Source organism: Oncorhynchus clarkii, chromosome 31, assembly GCF_045791955.1.
Source record: "Oncorhynchus clarkii lewisi isolate Uvic-CL-2024 chromosome 31, UVic_Ocla_1.0, whole genome shotgun sequence".
NCBI classification, from domain to species: domain Eukaryota; kingdom Metazoa; phylum Chordata; class Actinopteri; order Salmoniformes; family Salmonidae; genus Oncorhynchus; species Oncorhynchus clarkii.
This window is the reverse complement of record NC_092177.1, coordinates 26,026,635-26,040,164: the sequence shown is the minus strand read 5'-3', so window position 1 is coordinate 26,040,164 and position 13,530 is coordinate 26,026,635. Positions and strand designations below refer to the sequence as shown.

The window sequence follows — 13,530 nt, the reverse complement described above, 5'->3', positions numbered from 1 at the left end:
AACTAATAAGGAATGAACCGTGATCAAATGATAGTTATAAACTAATAAGGAATGAACCGTGATCAAATGATAGTTATAAACTAATAAGGAATGAACCGTGATCAAATGATAGTTATAAACTAATAAGGAATGAACCGTGATCAAATGATAGTTATAAACTAATAAGGAATGAACCGTGATCAAATGATAGTTATAAACTAATAAGGAATGAACCGTGATCAAATGATAGTTATAAACTAATAAGGAATGAACCGTGATCAAATGATAGTTATAAACTAATAAGGAATGAACCGTGATCAAATGATAGTTATAAACTAATAAGGAATGAACCGTGATCAAATGATAGTTATAAACTAATAAGGAATGAACCGTGATCAAATGATAGTTATAAACTAATAAGGAATGAACCGTGATCAAATGATAGTTATAAACTAATAAGGAATGAACCGTGATCAAATGATAGTTATAAACTAATAAGGAATGAACCGTGATCAAATGATAGTTATAAACTAATAAGGAATGAACCGTGATCAAATGATAGTTATAAACTAATAAGGAATGAACCGTGATCAAATGATAGTTATAAACTAATAAGGAATGAACCGTGATCAAATGATAGTTATAAACTAATAAGGAATGAACCGTGATCAAATGATAGTTATAAACTAATAAGGAATGAACCGTGATCAAATGATAGTTATAAACTAATAAGGAATGAACCGTGATCAAATGATAGTTATAAACTAATAAGGAATGAACCGTGATCAAATGATAGTTATAAACTAATAAGGAATGAACCGTGATCAAATGATAGTTATAAACTAATAAGGAATGAACCGTGATCAAATGATAGTTATAAACTAATAAGGAATGAACCGTGATCAAATGATAGTTATAAACTAATAAGGAATGAACCGTGATCAAATGATAGTTATAAACTAATAAGGAATGAACCGTGATCAAATGTGCCAGAACCAAATCAATCAAGGTAAAAGAAAAGCACTGTGGAAATGCTTGTGCTTTGTGTGAGAAAAGATGGCACCTTGGAGCCACCTGGTGGTGAAACGAAGGAATGAACATTACAGGACAGTGACTTCCTGTGTAATAGGGGGCTAACTTAAGAAGGCACCCCATTCCTTATTAGGGCACGAAAGGCCCTGATAAACAGCAGGACGTTACAGGGAACAAGGTGCTATTTGATACAGCCATACAATAAACTCCTGTCACTGAGACAGCTGAACAAGCTGCCCTATATAGAGGGACGATTTGAGCCTCCCTGAAGTGGAAGGATATTCCATCTCAACGCGCACGTCATTGAGGCGGGCCTGGAGTTCTTCAGAATCATCCTCAGCCTGGTCGTCAAAAACACTGAGCTGCACCCTCAGCTCCTCATTCTCTATGGTCCGAATCTCCTACAGGAGAAGAGGGTCAATAAAAACCACCACACTTCTGAACATCAAGGCAAACATCAGTTTGGAATGGTTCAGAGTAAGTTTGAGAGTGAGTTAGTGTGTGTGTGTGTTTGTCTCACCGTCAGCAGGTCTCGTAGGCCCAGTCTCAGCAGTTCTGAGCGGATGTGGATCCTGTAGTCCAGCTCTTCACCTCGACTGATGAGAGCGTTGATGAGTTGCATACAGCCATTCTTCAGGCCAATGTTGGGCTTGTTCATACCAGAGAGGAGTGGCTGAAACCTCTCAATGTCCTGCTTCTCTGCCTCCTCAGTGATGGCCTCCAGAACACGCTCATGACTACAGGGAGTCACACACATTAATAGACAGAAACTCACACACACACACACAGATTATACAAAACATTAGGAACACCTTCCCAATATGGAGTTGCACCCCCTTTTGTCCTCAGAACAGCCTCAACTCATCAGGACATGAACTCTACAAGGTGTCAAAAGCGTTCCACAGGGATGCTGGCCCATGTTGACTACAATGCTTCCCACAGTTGTGTCAAGTTGGCTGGAGGACAATTCTTGATACACACAGGAAACTGTTGAGTGTGAAGAACCCTGCATCATTGCAGTTCTTGACACAAACTGGCACCTACTACCATACCCTGTTCAAAAGAACTTCTATATTTTATCTTGCCCACTCACCCTCTGAATGGCACACACACACAATCCAGGTCTCAATTTTCTCTAGACTTAAAATTACGTATTTAACCCGTCTCCTCTCCCTCATCTAAGTGACATCAATAAGGGATCATAGCTTCTTTCACCTGGATTCACCTGGTCAGTCTATGTCATGGAAAGATCCGGTGTTCTTAATGTTTTGCACACACACACACACGTACGTACAGGTTGTCAGGGTGTTCCAGGATGCAGATGGCCGAGAGCAGTTTCACCACATCCACCATCATGTGAGGGACCCGGGGGTTGATGGCCCGGACCAGCAGAGGGATGCCCTCGGCAGACGTCAACATGGCCTTCAGACCATACTTGTTGTTCATGAAGGCTTTGAGACAGCGCACAATCTCGTGTTGACACTTCACACCCATATTCCTATACGACAGGAAGACAGGAGAGATGAAGGTGCGTTACTGCATGGGCAAGGGTTGACATACGAAACGGGGAACTAGCACATCGACTGCAGAAGGCCACGGGGTACGAGGGTGTGGATATCTTACGGGTACTCATCCTTCTCCTCCTGGATCTTCCTCATGATGTTGAGCAGCAGAGCCAGGCCCTCGTCTCCAAAGTTCTGCACCCAGCTGACGGGGTTGTTGTTGAGGGAGACACGGAGAGACTCCAGACAGCCCAGGAGCTGTGTGTCTCTGGGCTCCATCCTCAGCTCTTGGATGTACATCATGGCTGACCTGGAACACTCCTTCTGGCTCTGACCCTATCACCCCCGTGGTATTGGTACATGGAGCACAGAGAGGACAGGTTATCGCTGTCCTAAGTCTACTGCTATACGGGTGTTATCCCAGTAACACAGCTTTTGTTACTCACAGCTTTCGATGTGTGGAGGTACTGGGAAACCATCTCTCGTTTGATGGAGATGTCTTTCGCCCGCAGAGGACGCTGCTTCTCGTCATTCAAGTTCATATCCACCTGGGGGGGGGGGGGTCGTAGAATGAGCATCCCACAACAACCTACAGTTCACACACACTTGGTCCACACTCATACACATCCTTATCCTTTCTCTCTCTCACCAGCCTCTACAGAGCCAGTATCTCTGTGTTTAACCCTCTCTCTCACCAGCCTCTAGTCAGTATCTCTGTGTTTAACCCTCTCTCTCACCAGCCTCTAGTCAGTATCTCTGTGTTTAACCCTCTCTCTCACCAGCCTCTAGTCAGTATCTCTGTTTAACCCTCTCTCTCACCAGCCTCTAGTCAGTATCTCTGTGTTTAACCCTCTCTCTCACCAGCCTCTAGTCAGTATCTCTGTGTTTAACCCTCTCTCACCAGCCTCTAGTCAGTATCTCTGTGTTTAACCCTCTCTCTCACCAGCCTCTAGTCAGTATCTCTGTTTAACCCTCTCTCTCAGCAGCCTCTAGTCAGTATCTCTGTGTTTAACCCTCTCTCTCAGCAGCCTCTAGTCAGTATCTCTGTGTTTAACCCTCTCTCTCACCAGCCTCTAGTCAGTATCTCTGTGTTTAAACCTCTCTCTCACCAGTATCTGTGTTTAACCCTCTCTCTCACCAGTATATCTGTTTAACCCTCTCTCTCACCAGCCTCTAGTCAGTATCTCTGTGTTTAACCCTCTCTCACCAGTATCTCTGTGTTTAACCCTCTCTCTCACCAGTATCTCTGTTTAACCCTCTCTCACCAGTATATCTCTGTTTAACCCTCTCTCTCACCAGTATCTCTGTGTTTAACCCTCTCTCTCACCAGTATCTCTGTGTTTAACCCTCTCTCTCACCAGTATCTCTGTTTAACCCTCTCTCTCTCACCAGTATCTCTGTGTTTAACCCTCTCTCTCACCAGTATCTCTGTGTTTAACCCTCTCTCTCAGCAGCCTCTAGTCAGTATCTCTGTGTTTAAACCTCTCTCTCACCAGTATCTGTGTTTAACCCTCTCTCTCACCAGTATCTCTGTGTTTAACCCTCTCTCTCACCAGTATCTCTGTTTAACCCTCTCTCTCTCACCAGTATCTCTGTGTTTAACCCTCTCTCTCACCAGTATCTCTGTGTTTAACCCTCTCTCTCAGCAGCCTCTAGTCAGTATCTCTGTGTTTAACCCTCTCTCTCAGCAGCCTCTAGTCAGTATCTCTGTGTTTAACCCTCTCTCTCACCAGTATCTCTGTGTTTAACCCTCTCTCTCACCAGCCTCTACAGAGCCAGTATCTCTGTGTTTAACCCTCTCTCTCAGCAGCCTCTAGTCAGTATCTCTGTGTTTCACCCTCTCTCTCAGCAGCCTCTAGTCAGTATCTCTGTTTAACCCTCTCTCTCAGCAGTCTCTAGTCAGTATCTCTGTGTTTAACCCTCTCTCTCACCAGCCTCTAGTCAGTATCTCTGTTTAACCCTCTCTCTCAGCAGTCTCTAGTCAGTATCTCTGTTTAACCCTCTCTCTCACCAGTATCTCTGTGTTTAACCCTCTCTCTCACCAGTATCTCTGTGTTTAACCCTCTCTCTCACCAGTCTCTACAGAGCCAGTATCTCTGTGTTTAACCCTCTCTCTCAGCAGCCTCTAGTCAGTATCTCTGTGTTTAACCCTCTCTCTCACAAGTATCTCTGTGTTTCACCCTCTCTCTCACCAGGATCTCTGTGTTTAACCCTCTCTCTCACCAGTATATCTGTGTTTAACCCTCTCTCTCACCAGTAACCAGTATATCTGTGTTTAACCCTCTCTCTCACCAGTAACCAGTATATCTGTCTTTAACCCTCTCTCTCACCAGTATATCTGTGTTTAACCCATCTCTCACCAGTATCTCTGTGTTTAACCCTCTCTCTCACCAGTATCTCTGTGTTTAACCCTCTCTCTCACCAGTATCTCTGTGTTTAACCCTCTCTCTCACCAGTATCTCTGTGTTTAACCCTCTCTCTCACCAGTATCTCTGTGTTTAACCCCTCTCTCACCAGTATCTCTGTTTAACCCTCTCTCTCACCAGTATCTCTGCGTTTAACCCTCTCTCTCACCAGTATCTCTGTGTTTAACCCTCTCTCTCACCAGCATCTGTTCGAAGAGTTCCAGAACGTATTCGTCAGGGTGGTCGTGCAGCATGGCCTCCTGGGCAGGCACCTCGTAGTGGGCAGCGCTGGAGTGGCGCTGTGCAGGCGCATGAGGCTTCTCCTTGTCTTTCTTCATCCTCATGCTGGTGAAACGCTCCAACTGCAGGGGGTCAAATGCCAGGGGTCAGAGGTCACGCAGGGTCATATTAGGGTTATTCCAGATCAACCCGACCCCTTGGATTGGAGAGGTCAGGGCAAGGTCAGAGTTGATTTGGGATTGGGCATCAGACTCCAGTGGATGTTCAGACATCATGGACGACTAAACATCACTCTGAAACACCTTGGCTGGAGCTGACAGAGAGCTCCAGTCATGTGTGAACAAGATGAAACAGGATCAGAGTGAAATCATGAACATCCCAGTTTCCTCCAAACAGATGACAAGGTCATCTGATCCTCCTTCATCTCATTCTAGTGTACAGAGTACAACACTAATTATTGTACAGAGTAAAACACAAATTATTGTACAGAGTACAACACTAATTATTGCCTGTGTAGCTGTTGTTAGTGTGAAGATGACAGCGCAGGGACACCAGAGCACTGGTAAGTAGCTGCACAATGACACAGGAGCTGTGTGAAGCATGGATGATGACCCATTAAGGTTAGGGACGTGCTATGTTCACAAACACAGGTAACTGGAAAGCCATTTGCAACAGAGCTAATTATACCCAATTACTAAAATAATATCTTAGTAACCCCCCCTCCCCCAACATCCACCCGAGACCCAATCTTGATTTAACTAGGCAGGTTAGTTAAGAACAAATTCTTATTTACAATGATGGCCTACCCCAGCCAAACCCAGAAAACGCTGGGCCAATTGTGCGTTGCCCTATGGGACTCCCAAAAACCAGCCTGGATTCGAACCAGGGACTGTAGTGATGTTATTATGGGGTTATTATGGGGTGTTAGTGTTGGAGGGGCAGGGGGTTAGAAGTTGGCTACAGGGTAGGGTGAGACGAGATGCAACCAAGAGTCAGATCACTGAGATAATGTTGAATCGCACACAACCTACCTCATCAGGAAACAGCCGTTTGATATTCTGTACAGAGGGGAGTGGGGGAAGGATGAGGGAAAGACAGATAGGAGGAGGAGAAAGAAATGGGGAGATCAAACAGAAGAAAAGAGAGGGACAATGAGGTAGATGGGGAGATAGAAGGGAAGAAAACGGGAGGGAGAGATGAAAGGATAAATTAGGAATAGGCTGGATAATCTCTACGAGGTCATTATTAAGCATTGATCACAGGAGCACAGAGGGGAATGTAGGCTACAGATAGATCACGATCACTCTACAAGATCACTTCAGTAAGAACTGACTGTTACACATCACACTGGATCAATATACAACATGTATATGTAGATTAGCTCACTAATTCCTCTGGTATCAAGTTATTTAAAAATTTTTTTATTTTTTTATTTATTTCACCTTTATTTAACCAGGTAGGCAAGTTGAGAACAAGTTCTCATTTACAATTGCGACCTGGCCAAGATAAAGCAAAGCAGTTCGACAGATACAACGACACAGAGTTACACATGGAGTAAAACAAACATACAGTCAATAATACAGTATAAATAAGTCTATATACGATGTGAGCAAATGAGGTGAGATAAGGGAGGTAAAGGCAAAAAGGCCATGGTGGCAAAGTAAATACAATATAGCAAGTAAAACACTGGAATGGTAGATTTGCAATGGGAGAATGTGCAAAGTAGAAATAAAAATAATGGGGTGCAAAGGAGCAAAATAAATAAATAAATAAAATACAGTAGGGAAAGAGGTAGTTGTTTGGGCTAAATTATAGGTGGGCTATGTACAGGTGCAGTAATCTGTGAGCTGCTCTGACAGTTGGTGCTTAAAGCTAGTGAGGGAGATAAGTGTTTCCAGTTTCAGAGATTTATGGATCATCTGAAACTTTCTAACAGACAGGGATTGATATTGTAAGATTCCAGATTTTTAGACAGGTTTATGGCAGAAACACAATTCATTTGCACTTGCACATTTTTGCCACAAGGTGTCAGGCCACACCAATTAATGTCCTGGTGATGGCAGAATCTCACGTGTTACCACTGTCCAACACCAGGGGGTGCTGAAGATTACACAGACACACAAACAAAGAAAGCTTTTGGGAAAGTTGCTCACTTCCAGCACAGTTGAAAAATATGTCATTTAGAAATCAAAACTGGATGAGAGGGGTTGAGGGTAGCTGAAGGATGGGCCCCAAAAAATTATTGCAAAATACTGTATAGAGACTTGTCCCGAAGCCACTCCTGCATCGTCTTGGCTGTGTGCTTAGGATTGTCCTGTTGGAAGGTGAACCTTCAACCCAGGCTGAGGTCTTGAGCAGGTTTTCATCAAGGGTCTCTCTCTACTTTGCGCCATTCATCTTTACCTCGATCCTGACTAGTCTCCCTGCCACTGAAGAAGATCCCCCCCAGCATGATGCTGCCACCACCATGCTTCACCGTAGGGATGGTGCCAGGTTTCCTCCAGACGTGACGCTTGGTATTCAGGCAAAAGAGTTCAATCTTGGTTTCAACAGACCAGAGAACCTTGTTTCTCATGGTCTGAGTTCTTCAGATGCCTTTTGGCAAACTCCAAGCAGGCTGTCATGTGCCTTCTACTGAGGAGTGGCTTCCGTCTGGCCACTACCATATGAGGTTCTTGGTCAGCTCCCTGACCAAGGCCCTTCTCCCCCGACTGCTCAGTTTGGCCGGGCGACCAGCTCTAGGAAGAGTCTTAGTGGTTCCAAACGTCTTCCATTTAAGAATGATGGAGGCCACTATGTTATTGGGGCCCTTCAATGCTACAGAAATGTTTTAGTGCGTGTGGTGTGTGTTAATATAGAGGTTTGGACACACCTACTCATTCAAGGGTTTTTATTTGTACTATTTTCTACATTGTAGAATAAAAGACATCAAAACTCTGAAATAACACATATGGAGTCATGTAGTAACCGAAAAAGTGGTAAACAGATCAAAATATATTTTATATTTGAGATTCTTCAAAGTAACCACTCTTTGCCTTGGTGAGAGCTTTGCACACTCTAAACCAGCTTCATGAGGTAGTCACCTGGAATGCATTTCAATTCACAGGTGTGCTTTGATAAAAGTTCATTTGTGTTTGTTTGAGCCAATCGGTTATGTTGTGACAAGGTAGGGGTGGGATACAGAAGATAGCCCTATTTGGTAAAATACCAAGTCCATATTATGGCGAGAACAGCTCTAACAGCAAAGAGCAACGACAGTCCGTCATTGCTTTAAGACATGAAGGTCAGTCAGTACGGAACATTTCAGGAACTTTGAAAGTTTCTTCAAGTGCAGTCGCAAAAACCATCAAGCACCATGATGAAACTGGCTCTCATGAGGACCGCCACACGAAAGGAAGGCCCAGAGCTAACTCTGCTGCAGAGGATACATTCATTCGAGAGTTACCAGCCTCAGAAATTGCAGCCCAAATAAATGCTTCACAGAGCTCAAGTAACAGACATCTCAACATCAACTGTTCAGAAGAGACTGCGTGAATCAGGCATTGGTCGAATTGCTGCAAAGAAACAACTATTAAAGGACCACCAATAAGAAAAAGAGACTTGATTGGGCCAAGAAACACAAGCAATGGACATTAGACGGGTGGAAATCTGTCCTTTGGTCTGATGAGTCCAAATTAGAGATTTTTGGTTCCAACCGCTGTGTCTTTGTGAGATGAAGAGTAGGTGGAAGGATGATCTCTGCATGTGTGGTTCCCACCGTGAAGCATGGAGGAGGTGGTGTGATGGTGTGGGGTTACTTGCTGGTATTTAGAATAGAGGTCGACTGACTATGATTTTTCAACGCCGATACCGATTATTGGAGGACCAAAAAAGCCGATGCCGATTAAAATCGGCCATTTTTTTACAATTTATTTTTCATTTGTAAAGACAATTACAACAATACTGAATTAACACTTATTTTAACTTAATATAACACATTTAAAAAATCTATTTAGCCTCAAATAAAATAATGAAACATTTTCAATTTGGTTTAAATAATGCAAAACCAAAGTGTTGGAGAAGTAAAAGTGCAATATGTGCCATATAAAAAAGCTAACGTTCCTTGCTCAGAACATGAGAACATATGAAAGCTGGTGGTTCCTTTTAACATGAGTCTTCAATATTCTCAGGTAAGAAGTGTTAGGTTGTAGTTATTATAGGACTCTCTCTATACCATTTGTATTTCATATACTTTTGACTATTGGATGTTCTTATAGGCACTTAAGTATTGCCAGTGTAACAGTATAGCTTCCATCCCTCTCCTCGCCGCTACCTGGGCTCGAACCAGGAACACATCGACAGCTACACTCGAAGCAGCATTACCCATGCAGAGCAAGGGGAACAACTACTCCAAGTCTCAGAGCGAGTGACGTATGAAACACTATTAACGCGAGCTAACTAGCTAGCCATTTCTTATCGGTTACACCAGCATCATCTCGGGAGTTGATAGGCTTGAAGTCATAAACAGCTCAATGCTTGAAGCATTGCGAAGAGCTATTGGCAAATCGCACGAAAGCGCTGTTTGAATGAATGCTTACGAGCCTGCTGGTGCCGACCACCGCTCAGTCAGACTGTTCTATCAAATCATAGACTTAATTATAACATAATAACACACAGAAATAGGAGCCTTAGGTCATAAATATGGTCGAATCCGGAAACTATAATTTCGAAAACAAAACGTTTATTCTTTCAGTGAAATACAGAACCGTTCTGTATTTTATCTAACGTGTGGCATCCCTAAGTCTAAATATTGCTGCTACATTGCACAACCTTCAATGTTATGTCAAATTATGTCAAATTCTGGCAAATTAGTTCGCAATGAGCCAGGCTGCCCAAACTTTCGCATATACCCTGACTCTGCATGCAATGAATGCAAGAGAAGTGACACACTTTCCCCAGTTTAATATTGCCTGCTAACCTGGATTTCTTTTAGCTAAATATGCAGGTTTAAAAATATATACTTCTGTGTATTAAGAAAGGCATTGGTGTTTATGGTTAGGTACACATTGGAGCAACGACAGTCCTTTTCACGAATGCGCACCGCATCGATTATATGCAACGCAGGACACGCTAGATACACTAGTAATATCAACCATGTGTAGTTAACTAGTGATTATGATTGATTGTTTTTATAAGATAAGTTTAATGCTAGCTAGCAACTTACCTTGGCTTCTTACTGCATTCGCATAACAGGCAGGGTCCTCGTGAGGCAGGTGGTTAGAGCGTTGGACTAGTTAACTGTAAGGTTGCAGGATTGAATCCCTGAGCTGACAAGGTGAAAATCTGTCGTTCTGCCCCTGAACAAGGCAGTTAACCCACTGTTCCTAGGCCGTCATTGAAATGTGAAGAATGTGTTCTTAACTGACTTGCCTCGTTAAATAAAGTTGTACAAATATATTTCATAATAATCAAAACAAAACAACAACAAAATCGCCGTCCAAAAATACAGATTTCCGATTGTTATGAAAACTTGAAATCGGCCCTAATTAATCGGTCAACCTCTAATTCAGAATTCAAGGCACACTTAAACAGCATGGCTACCACAGCATTCTACAGCGATATGCCATCCCATCTGTTTGCGCTTAGTGGCACTATCATTTGTTTTTCAACAGGACAATGACCCAACATACCTCCAGGTTGTGTAAGGGCTATTTGACCAAGAAGGAGAATGATGAGTGCTGCAACAGATGACCTGGCATCCACAATCACCCAACCTCAACCCAATTGAGATGGTTTGTAATGAGTTGGACCACAGAGTGAAGGAAAAGCAGCCCACAAGTGCTCAGTATATGTGGGAACTCCTCCAAGACCGTTGGAAAAGCATTCCAGGTGAAGCTGGTTTTAGAGAATGCCAAGAGCGTGCAAAGCTGTTATCAAGGCAAAGGGAGGCTACTTTTAAGACTCTCAAATATAATGTATTTTGATTCGTTAAACACTTTTTTGGTTAATACATGATTCCATATGTGTTATTTCATAGTTTTGATGTATTCACTATTATTCTACAATGTAGAAAATAGTAAAAATAAAGAAAAACTCTTGAATGAGGAGGTGTGTCCAATGTTTTGATTGGTAATGTGTGTGTGTGTGTGTGTGTGTGTGTGTGTGTGTGTGTGTGTGTGTGTGTGTGTGTGTGTGTGTGCTCAAAAAAGAAAGAAAAAGTTGCTCACTTCCTAAGATGCATTTCTCAAGATATCAGCATCTATATGGTAGGCCTAATACTCCATTGGAATAAGCCACAAATGAGATACAATCTCTGTAACTGTGCTTTCTAACATTCTATCAAACATATCTATATTATCCCAGAGACCAATTATTTTAGTTCTGGTTCACAGCAAATGATAAGTCAAAGTACAGTAACATACATTCCACATATACTCCAGCATCTGGAGCCAATTAGCACCCAGCCAGAGCGGGGGGTCAGTGGTCACAGAACACACACTGACCATCACAACCCTCCTCCACAGTTTTATAGAGAAGACACTTACAGAGGAACACACACTGACCACCACAACCCTCCTTTACGGTTTTATATACAGAGGAACACACACTGACCATCACAACCCTCCTCCACGGTTTTATAGAGAAGACACTTACAGAGGAACACACACTGACCATCACAACCCTCCTCTACGGTTTTATAGAGAAGACACTTACAGAGGAACACACACTGACCATCACAACACACACTGACCCTCCTCCACGGTTTTATAGAGAAGACACTTACAGAGGAACACACACTGACCATCACAATCACAACCCTGACCACCACAACCCTCCACGGTTTTATAGAGAAGACACTTACAGAGGAACACACACTGACCATCACAACCCTCCTCCTACGGTTTTATAGAGAAGACACTTACAGAGGAACACACACTGACCATCACAACCCTCCTCCACGGTTTTATAGAGAAGACACTTACAGAGGAACACACACTGACCATCACAAACAGAGGAACACACACTGACCACCACAACCCTCCTTTACGGTTTTATAGAGAAGACACTTACAGAGGAACACACACTGACCATCACAACCCTCCTCCACAGTTTTATAGAGAAGACACTTACAGAGGAACACACACTGACCACCACAACCCTCCTTTACGGTTTTATAGAGAAGACACTTACAGAGGAACACACACTGACCATCACAACCCTCCTCCACGGTTTTATAGAGAAGACACTTACAGAGGAACACACACTGACCACCCTCCTCTATGGTTTTTTACAGAGGAACACACACTGACCATCACAACCCTCCTCCACGGTTTTATAGAGAAGACACTTACAGAGGAACACACACTGACCATCACAACCCTCCTCTACGGTTTTATAGAGAAGACACTTACAGAGGAACACACACTGACCATCACAACCCTCCTCCACGGTTTTATAGAGAAGACACTTAGAGAGGACACACACTGACCATCACAACCCTCCTCTACAGTTTTGTAGAGAAGACACTTAGAGAGGAACACACACACACACACACATCTTTCACTCGTCCAAGCACTCTTGCTCTCACTTTAGTTTCTTTCACAGGTTTCAGTGATCCGCTCTCTCTTCAACAGAAAAAGGTTACATTAGCCTACCCATTCTCTCTCTCACTTCCCTCCTCTCTCAAATGGTATGCAGACAAGGTCGGATGGACACATACGGGACTGGTGTGAGCTGTTGTGAATATTTTATGGATTCCACACAAATTCAGTTTGAGAGAGCTGCTCATTAGTCAATAGTCAGATAAAAACAGTTAGCCTAAATCCCAACATGGAGTGTGTCCTTACAGCACACTATCCCTCCATCCCAATCTCTCCTCCCAGTCTTTCCCTCTCTCCTGAGCCACCCAGCTGATTGGACCTGGGCCAGAGTGACAGGGGAGTCTTTTGTTGATGACTTTCTCTCTCACATTGAGATTGGCTGGGATGGCTGAGACCAAAGACAAAAACCCTCATCATAGACCTAAATGGCTGTGTCTGCAGCTAGACTGAATAGGAATCACCCTGTGTTGTGTTGTGTCTGTAACCTTCTGTTTCTACGGTATTGGGCTGACATTAGCTTGTGCCCTTAAGGAGTGTTCAGTCTCCATGTCTGCTATTTCTTACAGGGTTCATACACATCTTGACTGATTATAAATTGCTGAGGTGTAGTCACTTGAGGATACAAGCTCAAGTACATAGTACAAATATGATATGAAAACTAATTGTGTTTTATGACATAGTTCCTTTTCAACAAAACTGTACGGATAACATATGCTTTCTAAGTATAGAATAATCAAAATTATAAAGCCACTAACGACAACATTTCACCTTCCTTATAACTGTAAAATACAT

At 43.1% G+C, this 13,530-nt stretch overlaps 1 pseudogene; it reads right to left on the bottom strand.

The window, feature by feature from the left end:
- LOC139390839 (protein diaphanous homolog 1-like) overlaps positions 1-13,530 on the bottom strand; it is a 91,197-nt pseudogene that overhangs the window by 42,547 nt on the left and 35,120 nt on the right.